This window comes from Saccopteryx bilineata, chromosome 2 (assembly GCF_036850765.1).
Source record: "Saccopteryx bilineata isolate mSacBil1 chromosome 2, mSacBil1_pri_phased_curated, whole genome shotgun sequence".
NCBI lineage: Eukaryota > Metazoa > Chordata > Mammalia > Chiroptera > Emballonuridae > Saccopteryx > Saccopteryx bilineata.
This window is the reverse complement of record NC_089491.1, coordinates 375362236-375388601: the sequence shown is the minus strand read 5'-3', so window position 1 is coordinate 375388601 and position 26366 is coordinate 375362236. Positions and strand designations below refer to the sequence as shown.

General features: G+C 40.2%; 1 protein-coding gene and 2 pseudogenes across 3 annotated transcripts in view; 1 reads left to right on the top strand and 2 right to left on the bottom strand.

Moving 5' to 3' along the window:
• The window catches only part of FBXL20 (F-box and leucine rich repeat protein 20), a 116226-nt gene that overhangs the window by 70334 nt on the left and 19526 nt on the right, over positions 1–26366 (bottom strand). The gene's annotated exons all lie outside the window — the stretch shown is intronic.
• Positions 5846–26366, bottom strand: part of LOC136325021 (large ribosomal subunit protein uL6 pseudogene) — a 38628-nt pseudogene continuing 18107 nt past the window's right edge.
• Positions 12116–12186, top strand: LOC136327781 (small nucleolar RNA U3; annotated as a pseudogene).

The following is a 26366-nucleotide window of genomic DNA, read 5'->3' as shown; positions in this document are numbered from 1 at the left end:
AAAAAAGTGTTTCTCCTTCATATCTAAAGGATAACTCTGCTGGATATATTTTCTTGGCTGGTAATTTCTCTCTTTCAATAATTTGAATATTTGGCTCCATTTTCTTCTACATTGTGGAGTTTCTGCTGAGAAGTCCGATGATAAACTAATGGGCTTTCCTTTATAGGTTACCTTCTTTTCTCTGGATAAGGACTTGGTGACAGAAGTTGGTTCAACTACCAAGTTTCAGTGCAGCAAACAAACTACCTTAAAGTAATACTACTGCCTGACAAGTACATGTGTTAGAAAATTATCTGACGTCAAAGAATCATCTGCTTCCCAATAATAGCAATTTGTGGAAGCTGTTTTATGTTTTTTAAAAAATCATATCCCTCTTCTACAACTCTAGATGTAAAAAGGAATAAAACTCACACACAGCTGATCTTTTTCCTCACTTCAGTCTAGACAGACTGAATGCTGTTGTCTCTGTGGGAACAAGAAGGCATATGAAGGGAAAAAGAATTGACAGTATCCTGGGAGGATCTGGAAAACACCAGATGTATAAAACATCTGTCCAGATTTGTATTTCCGTTATCATCCTTTCGCACATATTGTATGTACCCTATCCCAAGTATGTAAGAAAATATAAGAGGAATGGTTCGCAAATCTGACAAGCAGCAGCAGTATCAAGGGGGACCTTGTTAGAAATGCAAATTCTTGACTGTACCTCACACATACAGAATCAGCAACTGTGTTTGGGGAGGAAAAGGAGGGAAAGAGGGGCAATTTATACTCTAACAAGCCCTCCAGGAGATACTGATATTTCTTTGAAGTTTGAGATTCAATGGGCCAGATGAAGTAGACTGAGGATCTCAGAACCCAAGAAATTACAGTTCTGACAGATACTCAGAATAGTTTATTATTTGAAGTGACACAGCAATGGAGTTTAGAAAATAATCTTAGAGATAGTTACACAATAATTTTAGATGTTTTCTAGGAAATTTCTGCTCCAGTTAATGGTATTGTTTACAAAATAAATGTTTCACAGAAACAAGTCAAATATGTCTTAGATATTTTACTATTTCAGCTAAATCCAAACTTAAGTTTCTCACGCAAAATACAAAGGGTGTCAAAACTGATTAGATCAAGGCTATAATAAATTACAGGAAATTTGTGAAGGATTAGCTATAATCGTTGTAGAGGAAGTAACTATTCAAACATCTGACATTCTTAGGTAATCTGGTTTCATAGTAACATGAGGATAGTATATCATTATGTATTGTTATAATCTATCCACAATTATATATAAGGATGTAGTCAAAAGAAAAATACATGAGAGCAATTAGATAATTCTATTATCTGTTTCAAGGTAGGACATCAACCCCTTAAAAAATTACATTAGCACTATTGTTGCTCTTCATAGCACTGTAATTGTTTTTCTATATAGATGTTTTCTACATAGCTGAAAAATATAACTTTAAAACCACATATTGTATGTACCCTATCCCAAGTATGTAATAAAGTATAAGAGGAATGGTTCACAAATCTGACAAGCAACAGCAGTATCAAGGGGGACCTTGTTAGAAATGCAAATTCTTGATCTGTACCTCACACATATAGAATCAGCAACTGTGTTTGGGGAGGAAAAGGAGGGAAAGAATCTCTGATACATGCAGCTAAAATTATTTAGCCTTCTGATAATTTTCAAATCTTACTTTGGAACATTCTGGGGATTAACTTACTAACATAATGAATTTAAATACTTAGCATACAAACAAGACCCAGGAAACCAATTCAAGAAACTTTATTTTCATTTTTATTTTTTTTTATAATTTTTCTGAAGTGAGAAGCAGGGAGGCAGAGAGACAGACTCCCACATGTACCCACTAGGGGGCGTTGCTCTGTTGCAACCCGAGCCATTATAGCGCCTGAGGTGGAGGCCATGGAGCCATTCTCAGTGCCCGGGCCAACTTTGCTCCAATGGAGCCTTGGCTGCAAGAAGGGAAGAGAGAGGTGAATAGAAAGGAGAGGGGGAAGGGTGGAGAAGCAGAGGCCCTTCTCCTGTGCACCCTGGTTGGGAATCGAACATAGGACTTCCACACGTCAGGCTGATGCACTACCACTGAGCCAACCGGCCAGGGCCTCAAGAAGCTTTAAATCCAGGCTCTGGGTGGGAAATGACAGTGAACAAAGGAAAGAGAAAAGAAATAAATGCTTTGCTCAACAGTGAACCCTGCTGATAATTAATTTAAAAGTATAGTTACCAACTTCAAAAAAAAAACAAATTAAAAGATCAGATTTATATTATTCAAGCTTTATAGGAGAAATACAAATTTAACAAGCATTTTGGCAGAGAATACTAGTTATCCCCCAATATCCATTCTCCTCTTCTAGAATAGCAGAATTCCCACTTTTTAGCTAGCACAGGGCTATCTGGAAAAAAGACTTTACTACCCTTGCAGCTAGATAAGACCAGGTTACTAAGTTCTGATCAATGGAATGTATGAAAAAGTGACATATGCAATTTCGGGAGTGTCTTTAAAGAGAGAGGGTGTGCTGCTTCTTGACTCCCTCAATTCTACTGCCTGAAATGTGGTTAGGATGACTGAACACCTGTATCACGAGGTTGAAAAGCAGTTTTAAAGATAAGCAGAAAACAGGAAAAAGCCTGCAGATGATTGCAGAGACATCATGGCTCCAGACTTTATATAAAATAAAAATAAATTTATCACATTTAAGCCACTTTTAATTTGAATCTCTGATACATGCGGCTAAATTTATGAATGTATTTTTAAGATTTTTAAAAAAGGTGTATTTTGTTTTGCAAGATAAAAAGAGTTCTAGAGATTAGTTGCTCAACATTGTAAGTGGATTGTATACTTAAAAATGATGATGGCACAGGCTGGTTTGCTCAGTGGATAGAGTGTTGGCCTGGGGTATGGATGTCCCAGGTTCAATTCCCAGTCAGGACACATAGAAGTGACCATCTGCTTCTCTCCCCTTCCTCTCCCCCTTCTCTTCCTCTTCCCCTCCTGCAGCCAGTGGCTCAACTGGTTCTAGTGTCAGCCCAAGGTGCTGAGGATAGCTCAGTTGGTTCCAGCTCAGGCACTAAAAAGAGCTCAGTTGATTCAAGCATTGGCCCTAGACGGGGGTTGCAGGGTAGATCCCAGTTGGGGCATATGTGGGAGGTCTGGCTCACAACCTCCCCTCCACTCATTGAAATCACCGGTATGAAACTCTGGGTTTGCCTGGTCAAGGCATATATGACAATCAATCAATGAATCAACAACTAAAGTGAAGCAACTATGAGTTGATACTTCTCACTCCCTGTCCCTTTCTTCCCTCTCTCTGCAAAATCAATAAGTAAAATAATTTTTTAAAAATAATGAAGTGGCAAATTTTATCTTAAATGTATTTTTCCACAATTAAAAGAATTATGTGGGTTTTTTTTCATTTTAATTCTGAATTTAGGAAGCATCTTAAAATTAAAATCAGAAGCTTTCTGTGGTTTATAAAATAATGGTACATTTTAGAATTCACGCCTGACCGGGCGGTGGCGCAGTGGATAGAGCGTCGGACTGGGATGCGGAAGGACCCAGGTTCGAGACCCCGGGGTTGCCAGCTTGAGCACGGGCTCATCTGGCTTGAGCAAAAATAGCTCACTAGCATGGACCCAAGGTCACTGGCTCAAGCGGGGGGTTACTCAGTCTGCTGAAGGTCCACGGTCATGGCACATGAGAAAGCAATCAATGAACAACTACAGTGTCGCAACAAAAAAACTGATGATTGATGCTTCTCATCTCTCTCCGTTCCTGTCTGTCTGTCCCTATCTATCCTTCTATCTGACTCTCTCTCTGTCCCTGTAAAAAAATTAAAAAAAAAAAAAAAGAATTCACAGCAACTGATTAATTATACATAGTGAAATATAACCAACAGGAGAAAAACAAAATAGAACTTGACCACTTGATTCTTCTCAAATTCTGTGCTTTTTGCTCATGTTATTTTCTCTAAAGTAACTGTGAAACTAATCTTGCCTAATCTGTCAACAGAAATAGATTACTGTCCATTGGACATGCTCTTGATGCCACGAAGCCTTTCCCACTCTAACTGGATGTGCTGGATCCTTCTCCAATGAAACCCAACGCACCTCAAAGCTCAGAACAACAGTACTGAGCTGGTGTGGTGCCCTTTATATCAGACTGTAAGCTGACAGGAAAGGGGCCTTTTCTGTATAGTTCACCACAGTCTAGTCAGAAAGCAATACAGCACCTGGAAATTACTGAACCAATGAATGCTGTTTATATCATAGGAATCTGGAAATAGTCTTTTGACTGTATATCTATGGTGGGTTTTTTTTTCCACCTTTTATCTCTATAGTAGAGCGCAAAAATAAATCAACAAACTGTTACCCTAAATTTAGTAAATCAGATACAAATGACATTAACACAGTAACAGACTGAATATCATTATAACAAATACTGGAAATACATGAAGAAACAAGTCTGCAGATACAGCTTATGGCCCATTTATCTCAAGGTACTTACTTTAGCTACAGTAAATTTGTTTATAAAGAAGTTTTAATAATTGCTAAGTTTCACCATCATAGAATTTCACCTGCATACAGCATTTTCGCCCCAAGTGAGAAGAGGGGATAGAGATACACAGACTCCAGCATACGCCCTGACGGGATCCACCCAGCAAGCCTCCTACGGGGCAATGCTCTGCCCACCTGGGGCCATACTTGCAACTGAGCTGTTTTTTTTAAGCACCTGAGGTAGAGGCTCCACAGAGCCATCCATCCTCAGCACCCAGGGGCAATATGCTTGAATCAATCGAGTCATGGCTTCAGGAGAGGAAGAAAGAGAGAGAAAGAAAGAAGAGTGTGTGCGAGGAAGGGGTAGAGAAGCAGATGGTTGCCTCTCCTGTGTGCCCTGACTGGGAATCAAACCCAGGACTTCCACACGCCAGGCTGACACTATCACTGAGCCAACTGACTAGGGCCTGCATACAGCATTTTAAAACAGCCTTGTTATAGTATAATTCACATACAATAAAATTTACTGGCTTTAAGTGTACACTTCAGTAATTTGTGGTACAACCAACACAATCCACTTTTGATGAATTTCCACCACCCTAAAAGTATCACTCATACCCATTTGCAATCAATCCTGTGTTGATTCCTAACCTCAAGCAACCACTAAGCTGCTTTCTATCTCTCTCGATTTTCCTTTCCTGGACATTACAAAAATGGACATGTAGCCTGACCCATGGTGGTACAGTAAATAGAGCATAGCCTGGAATGCTGAAGTCCCCGTTTCAAAACCCTGAGGTGGCTGGCTTGAGTGCGGGTTTGCCAGCTTGAGTGTGGGGTTGCTGGCTTGAGCAAGGGGTCACTGGCTCAGCTTGAGCCCCCCGGTCCAGGTAAGTACAAGAAGCAATCAATGGACAATTAAAATAAAGCAACTACAAGTTGATGTTTCTCACTCTCTCTTCCCTCTCTCTCCCTTCCTGTCTCTTTCTCAAAAAAACAAATAAATGAAAGTAAAACATATGTCATCTTTTGCACCAGACTAATTTTATTCAGCACAATACCCTCTAGGTCCAATGGGATTCAGCCAGTTTGCCCTGGTTCAGCAAGCACCAATAATTCATTCCTTTTTATTGCTGAATAGTATTCCAGTGTATGGAATGTCATATTTTGTTTAATGTTCCTAGCTGACAGACATTTAGATTACTACAATATTTCCCCCAACCCCCACCAAATCAATACATGGCTTTTATTGCATCTTTAAAATATCATCCGGCATCTTGCTGTTTCTACAGCTAGACAACTTAGATCTTATCAGCCCGCTGAACTATTCCTTTTTCAGAGACAGATACCATCTAAAATTTTTCTGATATCCCTGTTTTTAACTGTTGAGGCTTGCTGAATTAAAGCAGCTGAAATTGATACAGGTTCAATGTCATTTCCTTCAAGAACTGACTCATCTTTCTGGCTTCCTTCATTTTCTGGGCTTGAAATACAGCACGAGCATTGCCTGGCCTCATCCGAACCATGTGGATGTATTCTTTGCCTGAGAATTTCTGATTTCGAGAACCACTCTCCTGAAAATTGACGTGGACAGGAAAGTGTAACGGTGGTGACAGAAGACCAGTGTGACACCCTCGGATCATGTTCTGTGCAGGACTGCTGGTAGTGCAAACGGTAGCCAGTTCCTTTCTATTTCCCCGCCATTCATCAACCCGGAATCTGTTCTTCTTTCCGAGGAGACTGAGGTTTATATGGATGCGTTTGAAGTCCCTTGAAGAGGGCCTATGAGGCCCTTCACAATAACTGTGTGTCCCTTCAGAGTAATGTCAACACTTTCTAGAATGTCAACAGTCTGATGGCTGAGAACGGTCTTCACCCTCACAATAGATGTGGGAGAAGTGGATTATTACAATCTTTTTACTATTATAAATAATGCTGCTATGATCACTGTCTTTTTGTCCTATTAGTCTACTTTTAATATTATCTTGTATTGGTTTCAAGGTGTACAGCATAAAGGTTAGGTAATTATATACTTCACAAAGTCTCCCCTGATATTTACAGTACCCACCTGGCACCATATAGTTATTGCAATATTTTACTATATTCCCTACACTGTACTTTACATCATTGTGACTGTTTTGTAACTACCAATTTGTATGTTTTAATCCCTTCACCTCTTTTACCCAGTTCCCTCAACCCCCTCCATTCTGGCAACCAGAGTCCACTTTCTGTATCTACGAGTCTTTCTCACTTTTTAAATTTTGTTCTTTATATTCCACATATAAATGAATCACATGGAATTTGTCCTTCTCTGACAGACTAATTTTATTCAGCACAATACCCTCTAGGTCCAATGGGATTCAGCCAGTTTGCCCTGGTTCAGCAGAACCGATACCTAATTTTTTGAGTTTGGCAAACCGGTTGTTAAAATGGCACTTTGTAATCAGGGTTCTAAAGAGGGTGCCTGGGAAGCTGCCCAATGTGGAAATCACAAATTTACATTCCTTACTTTTCTAACGTTCATCTGTGCAACAGCATTTTCTAACGTCCATAGTAATGTTCATTCTGTCTATAGGTGAAAAAAAAATGCAAGTGAGAATGCCAATCAAGAAGCCATTTGGCCTGAACAGGCAGTGGCATAGTGGATAGAGTGCTGGACTGGGATGCAGAGGACCCAAGTTTGAAACCCCGAGGTCACTGGCTTGGGTGCAGGCTCACCAGCTTATTAAGTGTAGGGTCACTGACTAGAGCATGGGATCATAGACATGATCCTATGGTTGCTGGCTTGAAGCCAAGGTCACTGGCTTGAGCAAGGGGTCACGTGGTCTGCTGTAGCTCCCCAAATAAGGCACATATGAAAAAGCAATCAATGAACAACTAAGGTGCTGCAACAAAAACTGATGATTGATGCTTCTCATCTCTCTCCCTTCCTGTCTGTCCCTATCTGTCCCTTTTTCTGTCTGTCTCTGTCACACACACAAAAAAAAGCAGTATGAAAATATCTTAATAGTTTTATTGTTTTTTGTCAGGTATTATTTATTTTGTTTTTGTTTTTTTTTTTAGAGAGACAGAGAGAGAGTCAGAGAGAGGGACAGACAGGAACGAAGAGATGAGAAATATCAATCATTAGTTTTTCATTGCGCATTGTGACACCTTAGTTCAGGGGTCCTCAAATTTTTTGCACAGGGGGCCAGTTCACTGTCCCTCAGACCATTGGAGGGCCAGACTATAAAAAAAACTATGAACAAATCCCTACGCACACTGCATATATCTTATTTTAAAGTAAAAAAAACAAAACAAGAACAAATACAATATTTAAAATAAAGAATAAGTAAATTTAAATCAACAAACTGACCAGTATTTCAGTGGGAACTATGCTCCTCTCACTGACCACCAATGAAAGAGGTGCCCCTTCTGGAAGTACGGCGGGGGCCAGATAAATGGCCTCAGGGGGCCTCATGCAGCCTGCAGGCCGTAGTTTGGGGACCCCAGCCTTAGTTGTTCATGATTGCTTTCTCATATGTGCCTTGACCACAGGCCTTCAGCAGACTGAGTAACCCCTTGCTCGTGCCAACAACCTTGAGTCCAAGCTGGTTTGCTCAAACCAGATGAGCCCACTGCTCAAGCTGGCGACCTCGGGGTCTCAAACCTGGGTCCTCCGCATCCCAGTCTGATGCTCTATCCACTGCGCCACCACCTGGTCAGGCTTATTTAGTATTTTTTCATTAATATTTTAAAACTTTTGTAACAATCGAGTTTTGTGTACTCCTTTTATTGTTATTTATTAAATGCGTGCCGTAGTAAACTACCTTTTCGATATATCGTTGTTGTTTTTTTTTGTTTTGTTTTTGTTTGTTTTGTTTTTGTTTGTTTGTTTTTTTTCTGAAGCTGGAAACAGGGAGAGACAGTCAGACAGACTCCCGCATGCGCCCGACCGGGATCCACCCGGCACGCCCACCAGGGGCGAAGCTCTGCCCACCAGGGGGCGATGCTCTGCCCATCCTGGGTGTCGCCATGTTGCGACCAGAGCCACTCTAGCGCCTGAGGCAGAGGCCACAGAGCCATTCCCAGCGCCCGGGCCATCTTTGCTCCAATGGAGCCTTGGCTGCGGGAGGGGAAGAGAGAGACAGAGAGGAAAGCGCGGCGGAGGGGTGGAGAAGCAAATGGGCGCTTCTCCTGTGTGCCCTGGCCGGGAATCGAACCCGGGTCCTCCGCACGCTAGGCTGACACTCTACCGCTGAGCCAACCGGCCAGGGCTCGATATATCGTTTTTTTTATACTTAAAACGATCATTAGGGCAGAGGACCGGTTGTTAAATTATTTGAATCCCACCACTGTTAAGGTCTACCCATGCTGTTGCAAATGGTAAGATTTCATTTGATCATTCTCATACAAGTTTTCCGTTTCTCATGAATATAATCTCAGAAAACTACTAACCTGTATTGTATGGTAAGTTCATTTTAAACTTTTCAAGAACCACTCAATTGTTTTCCAAAGCGGTTGAACAGTTTTACATTCCCACCAGCACTGTATGCTGATTCTAGTTTGTCCGTATGTTTACTATCACTTGTTCACTGTCTACATAATTGTAGCAGTCCTATGGAATGGTATGTCACTGTGGTTTTGGTTTGCATTTTCCTAGTTAGTAATTTAGTAATGCTGTTGTGCATCTTTTCATGTGCTTATTAGTCATTTAAATGACTTCCTTGGTGAACTGGGTACTCAAATCACTCGCCCATTTATTGTTTGTCTTACTATTGAAATTTAAGGGCTCGCCTGACCAGGCGGTGGCACAGTGGATAGAGCATCGAATTGGGATGCAGAGGACCCAGGTTCGAGACCCCGAAGTTGCCAGCTTGAGCGTGGGCTTATCTGGCTTGAGCAAAAAGCTCACCAGCTTGGACCCAAGGTCACAGGCTTGAGCAAAGGGTTACTCGGTCTGCTGTAGCCCCAAGGTCAAGGCACATATGAGAAAGCAATCAATGAACAACTAAGGTGTTGCAACGAAAAACTGATAATTGATGCTTCTCATCTCTCTCCGTTCCTGTCTATACCTCTCTCTGACTCTCTCTCTGTCCCTGTAAAAAAATAAAATAAAATAAAATTTTAAAAAAAGTAAATTCTTGAGGAATTAAAAAAAAAAAGAAATTTAAGGGCTCTATTACATATAGGCCCTTTATGTACAGTCTGATTTGTAAATATTTTCTCCCACTGTGTGGATTGTGTCTTCCTGGAGTCTTTTGAAACACAGATGGTTTTAATTTTGATAAAGTCCAATTTATTTTTTAATGGGTCTTTTGATGTCATATATATGAACTCTACCTAGTCAAAAGTTATAAAAATTATCTATTTTTTTATCTGCTATATTTTATTCTAGAAGTTTTACAGTAATTTCTCTTATATTTACGTCTATGATCCACTTCAAGTTTTGTGTCTGGTGTGACATGAAACCCAAGTACATCTTTTCCCATGTAGATACCCAATGTTTTAACATCATTTGTTTAAAAGACTATTATTTCCCCATCAAATTTCCTTTATTAAAACATTTACTGAAAATCAAATGACCCAAAAATACCTTTATTTTTGAATTCTCAATGCTGTTCCATTAACCCCCAGTTGGCAAACTGCAGCTGGCAAGCCACATGCGCAGCTCTTTGGCCCCTTGAGTGTGGCTCGTCCACAAAATGCCACGTGCGGGCACTGCCTCGGTAAGGAATGTACCTACCTATATAGTTTAAGTTTTAAAAATTTGGCTCTCAAAAGAAATTTCAATCATTGTACTGTTGAACTTGGCTCTCATGAGTTTGCCGACCACTGCATAACAGACTTGATGCCATTGACTATCTTGACTTCTACAGCTTTATGGTCAATTCTGAAACCAGGAAGTATAAGTCCTCTCATTTCACTCTTTTTTCCAAAATCATTTTGAAAATTCTGGGATCTTTGCATTTCCATGTAAATTTTAGAACTTTCTTGCCAACTTCTAAAAAAAAGGAGCCCACTGGGATTTTGACAGCTTACACTGATAGATCAACTTGAAGAAAACTGCCATCTTAATACTGAGTCTTCCAAAACAAAAATTTGGAATGTCTGTTCATTTATTTACGTCTTCTTTAATTTCTCTCAGCAATGTTTTATAATTTTCAGTGTAAAAGTCTTTTGTTACATTTAGTCCCAGGCACTTTATTCTTTTTAATGCTATTGTGAATAGAATTGTACTTTTAATTTACTTCTAGGATTGCTTAATGCTAGTATGTAGTGCATATAATTCATTACATTCAACATATTCATGGCTTTGACTCTAAAGTGTTTCTCTTATACAGCATAAAGTTGAATCTTGTATTTTAAAAAAATTCAGTTTGATAATATGTATTTTGTGTGTGTGTGTGTGTGTTTGTGACAGAGAGAGTCAGAGAGAGGGATAGACGGACAGGAAGGGAGAGCGATGAGAAGCATCAATTCTTTGTTGCAGCACTTTAGTTGTTCACTGATTGTTTTCTCATATGTGCCTTGACTGCAGGCCTTCAGCAGACCGAGTAACCCCTTGCTCGAGCCAGCGACCTTGGGTCCAAGCTGGTGAGCTTTTGCTCAAACTGGATGAGCCCACGCTCTAGCTGGCAAGCTTGGGTTTTGAACCTTGGTCCTTGGCATCCCAGTCCGATGCTCTATCCACTGCGCCACTGCCTGGTCAGGCGATAATATGTATCTTTTGATTTAAGTATATAAGCCATTCATATTTAATATAATTATTTAGTTGGCTATGTCTCTCATTTTGCTACTTGTTTCCTATAAGTCTGTCTTTTGTTTCATTGTTCCTCTTTTATTGTCTTCTTGTATTTTAAATATTTTCTAGAGTATTGTAATCCCTTTTAAAAATAAGTGTGAAGTTTCCTTCTTAGTGGTTGCTCTAGCAATTACAATATGTATTTTAACTTATCACAATCTATTTTAGATTACTACTCCTTCAATTTGGTAAAATATAGAAACTTTGTTTCAACAGAAACCCATTCTCTTCCTCCTTTCTGCTGTATGTTACATATTTATCTTAAAAGCCCAATAACACAGTTTCATAATTGTTGTGTTGCACAACTATCTGTTAATTCAGTTAAACTAATACAAAAAACTACTTATAGCCTTCTATATTTACTTATAGCCTTCTATATTTATAGCCTTCTATAATTAACTTTTTTTTTAGATTTTATTTATTGATTTTACAGAGAGAGGAGAGGGGGGTGGGAGCAAAAAATATCAACTCATAGTTGCTTCACTTTAGTTGTTCATTGATTGCTTGTCATATGTGCCTTGATTGGGCAAGCCCAGGGTATTGAACCTGCAACCTTAGCATTCCAGCAACCTTAGCATTCCAGGTCGATGCTTTATCCACTGTGCCACCATAGGTCAGGCTGTAATTAACTTTTACAGTGCTTTTCTTGCAAGTTATATGGTCTGGAACCATTAATATTTCATGTAAGGCAGGTCTGCTAACAACAAATTCTCTACGCTTGTCTGAGAATGTCCTTAGGTTGTCTAAATTTTTCAATTATAGTTCTGTTGGATATGGAATTCACTTCTTAAAAATTATTTTTGAAGGGAAATTCACATAATAAGACTATACTTTCAGGGATCATTTCTATAGTTTGTCACATAAAATACACCATTTAAAGTGTATAATTGAGTGGCTTTTAGTGTGTTTGCAGTGTTGTAAAACTAACACCTCTCCCTAGTTTAAATATTTTCATTCCCCCAGCACACCTCATACTCATTAAGTAACCACACCTGAGACCTACCACTCCACCCATGTCCTCCCATCCCCAGGACCTAGCCAACCTCTAATCTCCTTTCTACCATTATGGATTTCTCTATTCTGGATATTTCACATAAATGGGATCATTCGATAAGTCTTTTATGTCTGGCTTATTTCACTTTTTATAACATTATGGAGGTTCATCCATATAGTACCACCATGTCTCAGTAATCCATTGTTTTATGGCTAAATAATACTCCATTGTATGGACATACCATAGTTGGTTTATCCATTGATCTGTCAAAGGACAACGGGGCTATTTCTACTTTTTGGCTGTTGTGAATACTGATACTATGAAGATTATTTATGTACAAGCACTTTTATGAATATTTGTTTTTAATTCTTTGGTATCAAGTGGAGTTTCTAGGTCATATGGTATTTCTATGTCTAACTTTCAAGGCACTGTCAAATTTTCCCCAGTGCCTGTACCATTTTACATCCCTACCAGCAAGGTACAAGGGTACAAATTTCTCCTCATCATTGCCAACACTTATTTTCCTTCCCTTCCCCTTATTTTTAATTATACCTATCCTAGTGGGTGTGAAGAGCTATTTCATTGTGCTTTTGATTTGCACTTCCATAATGACTAATGATGTTGAACATACTTCCATGTTTGTTGGTCGTCTCTGTATCTTCTTTGAGGAAGTGTCTATTCAAGTCCTTTGCCCTTTAAAAACTGGATTGTTTTGTTGTAGCTGGATTGTTAAGTGTTCTTTATATATTCCAGATAATAGACCTTTACTAGATACATAATTTGCATATAGTTTCCCCCATTCATTAGGCTGTCTTTTCATTTCCTTGAGGGTGTCCTTTCTTGTTTTTTCTACATTTTGAATGTCATTCACCTGCTTTCTGGCTTCAACTGTTTCTGATGAAAAGTCACCTGTTCATTACACTGCTGTTCCCTTGTATATCATGAATTATTTTTGTATTGCTTTCCACATTTTTCATTGTACTTGATTTAAACAGTTCAATAAAAATATGTCCAGGTATACATCTCTATGTGTTCATCTTACTTGTAAATCATCTAGATTTTTGCATGTGTAGATAAATGTTTTATCAGATTTGGGAAATTTTCACCTGTTATTTCTTCAAATATTCTTTTTCACTCTCCCATTCCTTTTAAGACTCTTAGTACATTTTGTTCCGTTCTTTTCTTCAAACTAGATAATTTCTATTGCTCTATATTCAAGCTCACTGATTCACTATGTGATCTCCAAATTGCTGAGTCCCTCTAGTGACTTTTTCAGTTATTCTATTTTTCAACCCTATAATTTCCATTTGTTTGGGGTTTTTTTTCTTTTAGTGAGAGAGAGACAGGAAGGAAGAGAGATGAGAAGCATCAACTCATAGTTGTGGCACCTTAGTTGTTCAATGATTGCTTTCTCATATATGCCTTGACCAAGAGGCTCCAGCTGAGCCAGTGACCCCTTGCTCAAGCCAGAGACCTTGGGCTTCAAGCCAGTGACCTTTGGGCTCTAGCCAGTGACCATGGGGTCATATCTATGATCTCATGCTTAAGCCAGTGACCCCACGCTCAAGCTGGTGAGCAAGTGTTCAAGCCAGTGACCTTGGAGTTTTAATTCTGAGTCCTAAGCGTCCCAGGCTGACACTCTGTCCACTTTGCCATCACCTGATCAGGCCTCCATTTGGTTCTTTCCTATAATTTCTATCTCTTTACTTATATTCTCTGTTTGAAAAGTCACTGTCATCATTCTTTCCTTTAATGATTTAAATGGGATTTCCTTTAGTCTTTGAACATGTTTATATTAGCTTCTTTGAAAGTGGCAACTGAGCCACGTGGAAGTTTTAGAAGGGGATATTTTGCGTGTGATAAGAATGTAAATCACGGGCCCTAGTTAGGTATCTCAGTTGGTTAGAGCATAATCCCAAATCACCAAAATTACGGGTTTGATCCACATACAGGAATCAACCAATCAATGCATAAATAAAGTAGAACAACAAATCAATGTTTCTCAAGCTCTCCCTCTCTCCCTCACTCAAATCAAATTTTATAAAGTAAAAAAAAAAAAAAAAAAAGTATGCAAAGCACTAGAGCCAGAGGGAAGACCACAGTAGAACATTAGAATAATGGCCCCAAATAATCTTATTTCCTTGTGGTAATGCCCTTTTGCAATGGGATTTTTCTGCCTCTCCCTTCAAAAGTCTGTTTTCTCATCCTCTGTACCTGAGTTACCAATAGTGACTCGGCCGGATCTGTAGTGGTGCAGTGGATAAAGCATTGACCTGGAATAATGAGGTCACCAGTCCGAAACTAGTGCTTGACTGGTCAAGGCATATACGGGAAGCAACTACTACGAGTTGATGCTTCCCGCTTCTCCCCCCTCTTTCTCTCCTCTTCTCTAAAAATCAATCAAATAATATCTAACCCCCACAAAAAAAAACAATGGTGACTTGATCTGACAAAAGATTGTGGGGTAATACTATACAATTTTCAAGGCTAAGCCTTAAGAGACATTGAAGCTTTTTGCCCTCTTGAAACACCCTGCCACCATGTAAGAAAACCCAGGATAAACTCCTAAATGATGAGACCATGTAGAAAGGCTACCAGCTGACAGTAACACCAAGCTCTCAGACAGTGAGGCCATCTTAGATGCTCAACTCCCAGTCAAGCCACCATATGACTATAGCCTCATGAGTGACCTTTGCCAGTGACTAGCAGAACTGCCAGACTGAATAACTGTGTTAAGCCCCTAAGTTTTAGAGTGGTTGTTAACAGCAAAAGCTACAGAAAAAGATTCTGTGTTTAAAGAGTTTATGACTCATGATCTAAATTTCATAGATTTGAATAAACCTTAATACATAAAAAGGTAATCCAACATAAGTCTAATGTTTTGCTGGGAGGAAATCTTTAGGAAGAGATTAAGGATGAATTTTTATAAAGAAATCCAGAATTGAAACTGCAGAACATTTTTTTAAACTGTATTCTTTCTATAAGTAATTTTTACTGATTATGCCATTCCCTAGCTAAGCCAACACCAGATGTTTTTCTGATTGGCTGGTCTTCTTGCCAGAATTTAAAAGGAAAAACATTTTTGTACAGCTAAGTAAACATAAAACAAAATAAGTCTGTAATTCCTCCACCCAACATCTTGTCCTAACAGAAATATAACTGCCTTTTAGAAGAAAACCACTGCCAGTGCATCACCATCATATGACTAAATTTATCCTGAGAAACAAATCCCTAGATAAAACACCAAGGAAAGAATACATTTAGAAAATAGACATATTACTTAATAGGTCAAACTTTCTGCTTTGGACACCTTCTAACATCTGACTCAATATTTTAAGCTTTCCTTCATCCTGACCTTTGTTTACTTAACCAAAAGCTATATCCACTACCAATTCACTGCTCTCGGTCTAAAATAAATATACATTTTTATTATGTTCTCTATTGGGTATCTTTATCATGTAGGGAGTTTTAACTGTACCCAGGAAAATTTTACGGTCCTTAGGACTCCATGAACTTGATGAGTCACTGGATATGATTGGAATTCAATTAGAGTGCTGCTAATTCCTGGAAATTGTGAATGAAAAAGGGGCTATGTAATAAATCTGAAATCTGTCAAGTTCAGTGACTGAAGTAACCTCACAGAATAGTCATGAATTACTAACTGGGCAGATCATGGTAGGTAGTCACACCCTAGACTTAACAATGTCTTCATTTAAAAAAAAAATTATTTATTTGGCCTGACCAGGCAGTGGCGCAGTGGATAGAGCGTCGGACAGGGATTCTGAGGACCCAGGTTCGAGACCCCAAGGTTGACAGTTTGAGCGCGGGCTCATCTGGTTTTAGCAAAAGCTCACCAGCTTGGACCCGAGGTCTCTGGCTCAAGCAAGGGGTTACTCGGTCTGCTGAAGGCCCACAGTCAAGGCACATAAGAGAAAGCAATCAATGAACAACTAAGGTGTCGCAATGAAAAACTAATGATTGATGCTTCTCATCTCTCCCCGTTTCTGTCTGTCCTTATCTATCCCTCTCTCTCTCTCTCTGTAAAAAAAATAATAATAAAATAAATTTATTTATTTATTTATTTATTTATTTATTTAGAGAGACAGAAAAACATCAACTTCTTGTTCCACTTATTTACGCAAACATTGGTTGAGTTTTGCATGTGCCCTGATGGGGATTGAACCTGCAACCTTGGCATAACTGAGCTATCTAGGCAGAGCTATAACTTCCTCTTCTTTATTTCAAAAACTTTTCCATTGATTTAAGAGAGACAGAGAGAGAAGAAGGGGGTTGGGGAAAGCAAGAGTGAAGCATCAACTTGTTCCACTTAGTTGTTCCATTTCACTGTGCACTCACTGGTTGCTTATCATTTGTGCCCTGACTGAGGAATTGAACCTACAACCTCAGCGCACCAAGACAATGATCTAGCCACTGAACAACACAGCCGTGGCAGGGCTATATAAAGAATCTATGTCCTAATTTAACATATTGTTCGGTTAAATTTTTTCTTTCTTTTCTTTTTTTTTTGTGAGAGAGACAGAGACAGGGAGAGAGATGAGAAGCATCAACTCGTAGTTGTATCACTTTCACTGTTGATTGATTGTTTCTCATACATGCCTTGACCAGGGGGCTCCAGCCAAGCCAGTGACCCCTTATTCAAGCCAGTGGCCATGGCATCATGTCTATGATCCATGCTCACACACCAACAATCCTGCATTCAACCTGGATGAGCTCACGCTCAAGCTGGTGACCTCGGGGTTTTGAACCTGGGTCCTCAGCGTCCCAGGTCGACACTCTATCCACTGAGCCATCACCTGGCAGGCCTATAACTTCTTTTTTTTGTTTGCCTTAAGTAAGCCTTCTTTGCCTTAAGTAAGCCCTGTCAATTGTTCTTGAGCATCTAGATCAGGCATGGCTAACATCCAGCCCATGTAATGAGTTCACGCGGTCCACGATTAAATTTTTAATATTCTCCGCACGACGCACTGTGGAAATAAAGTAAGTGGTACTTTTAAACCATTATACATAAATTATGATATCTTCAGTAATCTTCAGCTCAACTTATACAGTATTTGTGAACAAACTTTTTCTTTAATAAATCTAAATAAAAGTACAAGATTGAATGATTTACATTTGGAAGCTGTGTTAAGAATAGCTACTACAAGTATAGATTAAAAAAATAACAGGCGATGCAAAGCGCCTCAACACATCACATTAGTTTTTTTGTTAATTTGTTGTACTAAATTACTTATATTTATTCATAAACAAATTACATAATAAAATTTTGTTTACTTAAATAAATCGTTTTTGTATTTAACTTTTTTTTTTTTCATTTTTCCGAAGCTGGAAACGGGGAGGCGGTCATACAGACTCCCACATGCGCCCGACTGGGATCCACCTGGCATGCCCACCAGGGGACGATGCTCTGCCCCTCTGGGGCGTCGCTCTGTTGCATCCAGAGCCATTCTAGTGCCTGAGGCAGAGGCCACAGAGCCATCCTCAGGACCCGGGCCATCTTTGCTCCAATGGAGCCTCGACTGCGGGAGGGGAAGAGACAGACAGAGAGGAAGGAGAGGGGGGAGGGGTGGAGAAGCAGATGGGCATCTCTCCTGTGTGCCCTGGCCAGGAATCGAACCTGGGACTCCTGCACGCCAGGCCAACACTCCACCACTGAGCCAACCGGCCAGGGCCATATTTAACATTTTTTAATTTTAATATTTCGTCCAGCCCATGAAAAAAGTTTTCTTTCTAATCTGGCTCTGGGGCAAAAACTGTTGGCCACGCCTGATCAAGATTATATCTTTGCCAGCATAATCCTCTTTTTCAGACCATCATCTAGGGAGCACATGGTCTTATTGTCTGTATACCATCTCCATTCATTTTAATTGTTACTTATCTTGTACCCACCAATGTAAAAGTATGTTACTCTTTAGCCAATTTTAAGGATTTCCTTGCTTTGCTTTCTCGGCTCCTATATCTACTAAAAACAGATTCCTTACTTTCCCCCTTTGATTTCAAATGTATAAAACAAGGTGCCATTCTATGGAGTATTTTGAGATCTTGCTTCCATGCATGTCCTCAGTTTGGCTGAAATAAACTCTGTAATGTTCTATAGCTTTGGAAATTCTTCTCTTTCCCTCTTAAATTATTGATTTTAGAGAGAGTAACATTGATTTGTTGACCACACATCCGTGCAGTCATTGGTTGATTTTCACATATGCACTGACCTAGGATTGAACCCACAACCTTGGCATAGGGAGTTTTGGAAGTTCTTGTGTTGACAAACTTGTCATGCCCTACAGAAAACTTCTTTCGAAGTTTGAAGTAAAAAGAAAGAAATGAAAATTAAAAGTAGTGATATAATTATATGTCTTTCCCTCTCTCTCCTCCTCCACTTTCCCCAATCCCACCCCACCCAAATATATTGATACATAAAAAAACTAAGAGGTAGATTCTGCAAGCCATAATGGGATTTGACTTGGGAGTAGCAGGCATTTATTTAACTGAATTTCATCTTCCAAAACGCCACAGGGATTGGTATATCAAGGGACAACATGGTTTGATTTCCTCATGTACAAATTCTAGTCAATGTGCCAGAAACTGAAAACTGGCAGAATCTGTGGAATTTTCCAAGACATGTCAGATAGTAATTTTACAACTGACTCACAAATACAAATTCTAAATCATCATACAGCTACGGAAATATTTCCAAAGCAACAGTATTTTAATGTAGCCATGCTACTTAATTGTAGAAAAAACATTCCCATTTTAGATAAGATAAAAAAAAAAAGTACAGAGTACCCTAGTTATCCTAACTACATGCCAGAAATTATATTTTAGATGTAAAAGGAACCAAAAGAAACAATATGTTAAATTAGGACATAGATTCTTTAAAGCAGAATGGAATAAATAACTTTGTAAGAAAGTTATTAAGAAAAACTGATATCAAGTTAACAGACCAAGGAAATCTATTAGACTTAGGCCATGATATAAATAAAACAGATGAATGACATAGCTAGGTATTTGGCTGGTATTAAATTAATTGATAAATAGAGTGGTTTTTATAATATGCCATATAACTTAACTGATTTTTTATATAAAAAATGGCTGGTTGCCTCAATGGTAGAGTGTCAGCCCAGCGTGTGGATGTCCCAGGTTCAATTCTTGGTCAGGGCACATAGGAGAAGCGCCCATCTGCTTCTCCATCTTTCCTCCTCTCCCTTCTCTCTCTCTTTTTTCCTCCTGCAACCAAGGCTCCACTGGAGCAAGTGGGCCCAGGGGTTGAGGATGGCACCATGGTCTTATCTCAGGCGCTAAAATAGCTCCAGTTGCAATGAAGCAATGGCCCTAAATGGGCAAAGCATCGCCCCCTAGTGGGCTTGCCAGGTGGATCCCGGTCAAGCACATGCAGGAGGGAGCCTGTCTCTCTGCCTCCCCACTTCTCACTTAAGAAAAAAAAAAATCAACGGTGGCAAAAGGACTTGGGACAAACCATAGGGTCCTCCTTGTCCCTACACTACTGAATCTTCTAGAGCAGTGGTCCCCAACCTTTTTTGGGCCACGGACCAGTTTAATGTCAGAAAATATTTTCACAGACTGGCCTTTAGGGTGGGACAGATAAATGTATCACGTGACCAAGACAAGCGTCAAGAGTGAGTCTTAGATGGATGTAACAGAGGGAATCTTGTCATTTTTTAAAAATAAAACATCGTTCAGACTTAAATATAAATAAAACAGAAATAATGTAAGTTATTTATTCTTTCTCTGCGGATCGGTACCAAATGGCCTACGGACCAGTACTCATCCGCGGCCCAGGGATTGGGGACCACTGTTCTACAGCAGCGATTTCCATCCGGTGTGACACAAAAATTTTTAAAATATGCAATACCTGACTACTTAGCCAAGGTCACTGATCTCTTTTCCCTTAGATTGTCAAATAAAGAAAATGACAACAGCCAACACAGCAATAATCCTTTGGTATGAATAGCCTGTCTCAAAGCATAAATATGTAAGTCATATAACAGAGTTGCATCTTACTGGTCATATTGCATAATAAGGTTACATCTGATAGGTTAATTCATAGTACCAGAAATCCTTACATACAAGTATAGGCACCTGATTTTTAAAAAGTCACTTTGGAGCAAAATGGGTAGGTAAATACTATTACTATTTTTTGTAAATTAATCAAAATTATACCTATTTTTTGACAGATCAACAAAAATGTATCTTTTGATGTGCCACATAATTTAGTTTGTGTGTGCCATGAGTTGAAAAAGGTTGAAAATTGCTGTTCTAGGGGTTCTTCTGATATTTGCCTCTTTTTCTAAATATGCTTGATTTACCAAATTTATATATTATCTGATGACATCCAGCCATGGAATGTGTATATTTAGCTTCAAAATCTATCCTGCCCCTCCACATCTAGTGTAATTTTATTAAAACTTTTGTTTCAATAAGAATCCGTGTGGCCTGACCAGGCAGTGGTACAGTGGCAGTAGATAGAGCGTCAGCCTGGGACACAGGGGCCCCAGGTTCAAAACCCCCAGATCGCTGGGTTAAGTGTGGGCTCATCCAGCTTGAGTGCGGGCTCACCAGCTTGAGCACGGGGTCACTGGGTTGAGTGAGGGATCACAGACATGACACCATGGTTTCTGGCTTGAGCAAGGAGTCACTGGAGCCACCCAGTCAAGGCACATATGAGAAAATAATCAATGAATAATTAAGGTGCCACAATGAAAAACTGATGCTTCTCAACTCCCTTCTTTCCTGTCTGTCCCTCCGTCTCTCTCTGCCTCTCACTAAAAAAGAGACCAGTCACAAAAGACCACATAATACATGATTCCATTCATATGCAAGTCCAGAAAAGAGAAATCTAAAGATAGAAAGTACATTAATGATTGTTTAGAACAAGGGGATAGTAGGGGGTAAGGGATAATAGGTAAAGGTACAAGTTTCTTTGTGTTAATGGTTTGCATATATATGTGCATAGAATAAGTCACTAAATTGTACTATATAAAAGGAAGAACTTTTTTATAATGTGAATTATATCAATAAAAATAATTTTAAAAACATGCACGCGCCCTGGCCGGTTGGCTCAGTGGTAGAGCGTCGGCCTGGCGTGCAGGAGTCCCGGGTTCGATTCCCGGCCAGGGCACATAGAAGTGCCCATCTGCTTCTCCACCCCTCCCCCTCTCCTTCCTCTCTGTCTCTCTCTTCCCCTCCTGCAGCTGAGGCTCCATTGGAGCAAAGTTGGCCCGGGCGCAGAGGATGGCTCTGTGGCCTCTGCCTCAGGCGCTAGAATGGCTCTGGTCGCAACAGAGCGATGCCCCAGATGGGCAGAGCATCGCCCCCTGGTGGGTGTGCCGGGTGGATCCCGGTCGGGCGCATGTGTGAGTCTGTATGAATGCCTCCCCGTTTCCAACTTTAGAAAAATACAAAAACAAAAACAAAACATGCATGCAAAGAGCTCTATGAAGAAAGAATAAAAATTAATTTACAGTAGACCTATTATTGTAACAATAGAGTTCAGAAGACAATAGAGCAGCGGTTCTCAACCTATGGGTCGCAACCCCGGCGGGGGTCAAACGACCAAAACACGGGGGTCAACTATATGTATTTCCAATGGCTTTAGGCGACCCCTGTGTTTTGGTTGTTCGACCCCCGCCGGGTCGCGACCCACAGGTTGAGAACCGCTGCAATAGAAGAATATCTTTAGAATGTTGGGGGAAAATATTAATAACTGCAATGAAGAACTTTGTAGCCAGCTAACCCCAGATGATCCCAGCAATGAGGAGAAAAAGGACTTTTCTACATATAATTAGGTGAGTTCACCACCCATAGGTTCATTGTAAAAAACCTTTTTGTGTGTGACAGAGAGGTCTACTGTAAATTAATTTTTATCCTTTCTTCATAGAGCTCTTTGCGTGCACATTTTAAAATTATTTTTATTGATATAATTCACATTATAAAAAAGTTCTCCCTTTTATATAATAAAATTTAATGACTTTTATTCTATGCACAGATATATGCAAACCATTAACACAGACAGGAAGGGAGAGAGATGAGAAGCATCATTTTTTGTTGTGGCACCTTAGTTGTTCACTGACTGCTTTTTCACATGTGCCTTGACTGGGGGCTACAGATGAGTGAGTGACCCCTTACTCAGGTCAGCAACCTTTGGGCTCAAGCCAGCGACCATGGGGTCATGTCTATGATCCCACGCTTAAGCCAGCGACCCTACGCTCAAGCTGAATGAGCCCGCGCTCAAACCAGAGACCTCAGGGTTTCAAACCTGGGTCTTCCGCGTACCAGTCCAACGCTCTATCCACTGCACCACAGCCTGGTCAGGCTATAAAAGAACTTTTTAAAAGAAACTACCACTTTCAGAAGAAGAAAAGTGAACCATGTACTTTTGCTTCTGTTTACAGAAGTGACCTAACCATATTACTCTCATAAACCCTTCAACTAAAAACCCCTAAAAGGTGGGTAAAATATTAAAAGTGATGACAATAATAAACATTTAAAAAATAATAGCCCTGGCCAGTTGGCTCAGCGGTAGAGCGTCGGCTTGGCGTGCGGGGCACCCGGGTTCGATTCCCGGCCAGGGCACATAGGAGAAGCGCCCATTTGCTTCTCCACCCACCCCCCTCCCTTCCTCTCTGTCTCTCTCTTCCCCTCCCGCAGCCAAGGCTCCATTGGAGCAAAGATGGCCCGGGCGCTGGGGATGGCTCCTTGGCCTCTGCCCCAGGTGCTAGAGTGGCTCTGGTCGCGGCAGAGCGACGCCCCGGAGGGGCAGAGCATCGCCCCCTGGTGGGTGTGCCGGGTGGATCCCGGTCGGGCGCATGCGGGAGTCTGTCTGTCTCTCCCCGTTTCCACCTTCAGAAAAATACAAAAAAAAAAAATAAATAAATAATAATGATAATAATAGACTTTTTTAAAGCACAGAAGAGCAAAAAACACTATAAAGAACTACCAGTCCAAAATCTAGAATGTGAGAACAAAAAAAGCCAGCCCAGAAGAATAGAACAAATACTGTATTCTATCAATATTGGATAAAATTTATGTAAAGGATAAAATTAAGAGCCAAAGAGGTATTTCTATAGATAAAGAAACAATTCAGCCTGACCAGGCGGTGGCGCAGTGGATAGAGCATCGGATTGGGATGTGGAGAACCTAGGTTCAAGACCCCAAGGTCGCCAGCTTGAACACAGGCTCATCTGGCTTGAGCAAAAAGCTCACCAGCTTGGACCCAAGGTCGCTGGCTCAAGTAGGGGGTTGCTTAGTCTGCTGAGGGCCCACAGTCAAGGCACATATGAGAAAGCAATCAATGAACAACTAAGGTGTCGCAACGAAAAACTAATGATTGATGCTTCTCATCTCTCTCCGTTCCTATCTGTCCCTATCTCTCTCTCTGACACTATATAAAAAAAATTTAATTAAAAAAAAGAAACAATTCACTAAGAAAAGAAAATTTAACTTTTTTTTTTTTTTTTTTGTATTTTTCTGAAGTTGGAAACAGAGAGGCAGTCAGACAGACTCCCGCATGCGCCCAACTGGGACCCACCAGGCATGCCCACCAGGGGGCGATGCTCTGTCCATCTGGGGCATTGCTCTGTTGCAACCAGAGCCATTCTAGTGCCTGAGGCAGAGGCCATGGAGCCATCCTCAGCACCCGGGCCAACTTTGCTCCAATGGAGCCTTGGCTGCAGGAGGGGAAGAGAGAGACAGAGAGGAAGGAGAAGGGGAGGGGTGGAAAAGCAGATGGGCGCTTCTCCTGTGTGCCCTGGCCAGGAATCAAACCCGGGACTCCTGTATGCCAGGCTGACGCTCTACCACTGAGCCAACCGGCCAGGGCCGAAAATTTAACATTTTTTATAGTTCATATATCTTAACAGAGCTTCAAAATGTATGAAGCAAAACTGCACTATAAAAAAAAATAAATTTAGACATGGCTGGAAAAAGAATATTCTTCTCAAAGAAACCAAGAAAAAATAGGCCAAAAGTTAATAAATATCTGGAGGATTTAAAAACATATATAATAAGCTTGATCTAACAGATACGTGTAAATGATTTAAGTCAAATAATAACAATAACTTGAACTTACTGAATGCACATTGTGCAACTGGTACCCTTGTATTTTTATATATGATATCATTTAACTCTCACAATAACCCTGGATAGAAAGATTCTATTCTTATTTCCATTTGAAAATTTAAAAAACTGAGGTGCAAAGATTAAATATATTCCAAGGTCACACAGTTTTAAATAGTGATCTCAGAACAATATGTGAATGGATTGAAAAAACTAGATTTGCCATAATTAGTGTACTGCATGTCGGTAATTAGAAAACAGTAAGATTTCAAAAACAACGCATCCTTAATGTTTAATTGGACAAACACTATGACCCCTTTTCAAAAGTATTATCAGCCCTTTTGAAGTTTTTTAAGTTTGAACTGATTTTTTAAATTTTCTAAGTAACAAATACAAAAACATTTTTCTTCCTAAGTAACAAATACAAGGTCCATCTGCTCAAAATCACTAGACTTTTTCTTCCTCCACATTTTTGTCTCCTCTACTTAAAAGGTCCTAAGGCCTCCTCCTCTGTTGAGCCAACACAATTTCGTATTCAGATACAAAAAACCCATAATTTTGACATAGGAAAATGAGGTCTTCTAGTCTAGACTCCAGGCCTCTGACTGGTAAGCACACTCTTCTTCCTTTCTGCAATGTAGTCCTTTAAAAGGCAATCTATTTTTTTTTTTTTAATTCAGTGAAAGGAGGGGAGGCAGAGACAGGCTCCTGCATTTGACTGACCAAGATCCACCCGGCAAGCCCACTAGGGGGCGATGCTCTGCCCATCTGGGGCATTGCTCCAATGCTCAGCAACCTAGCTCTTCTAAGTGCCTGAGGTGGAGGCCATGGAGCCATCCTCAGCGCCCAGGGTGAACTTGCTCCAATTTAGCCATGGCTGCAGGAGGGAAGGCAGGGAGAGAGAGAAAGAAGTAAGAGGGGGAGGGGTGGAGAAGCAGGTGGGCGCTTCTCCTGGGTCAACACTACCACTGAGCCAACCTGCCAGGGCTGGAAATCTCATTTTAAAATGTTTATTGTATTGATTTTAGAGAGAGAAAGGAAAGGAGGGAGAGGAGTGGAGAGAGAGGAGAGAGAGGGGAGAGAGAGAGACACACACACACACACAGCAACATCAATCTACTCCTTTATGTACCCTGACCAGATATTGAACCAGCAACCTCTGCACTTCGGGATGATGCTCTAACCAACTGAGTTATCTGGCCAGGGTAAAGGCAATCTCATCTTTAAATTTTGTATCTCTGACCACTTTTATATTAAACCCATGTACTCTAAACAAAATACCCTACTTTGTCCCAACACAAAAGTTGACGACTTGGACACTAAGAAAAATTTTAAAACCTGCTATCATATAAGCCATATATCATATATAATACAATAAAATCAGAAATGAACAATAAAATAGCCCCCTAAGATCAATATATATGAAAGTTTTAAATACAGACAGAAAATAGAGCTGAGACATGAATCCAAGGCAGTATGGTTCCATAGTTGTGCTTCAAATACTAAACACTCAAGTCCTGTTTATTATATGCCAAGTTATCATTCCCCAAAGTGTGGTGCTCACTTAAGCAACCACTCTTATATTTCTTAGATGCAAAATCATGGGCCCAGCCTGACCAGGTGGTGGTGCAGTGGATAGAGCGTCGGACTGGGATGCAGAGGACCCAGGTTCGAGACCCCGAGGTCACCGCTTGAGTGCAGGCTCATCTGGTTTGAGCAAAAGCTCACCAGCTTGGACCCAAAGTCCCTGGCTCGAGCAAGGGGTCACTCAGTCTGCTGAAGGCCCACGGTCAAGGCACATATGAGAAAGCAATCAATGAACAACTAAGGTGTCACAATACGCAACGAAAACCTAATGATTGATGCTTCTCATCTCTCCGTTCCTGTCTGTCTGTCCCTGTCTATCCCTCTCTCTCTGTCTCTGTAAAAAAAATAAATTAAAAAAAAAATCATTGGGCCCAGGTGATTTACCAGCTTTCCAGATAATT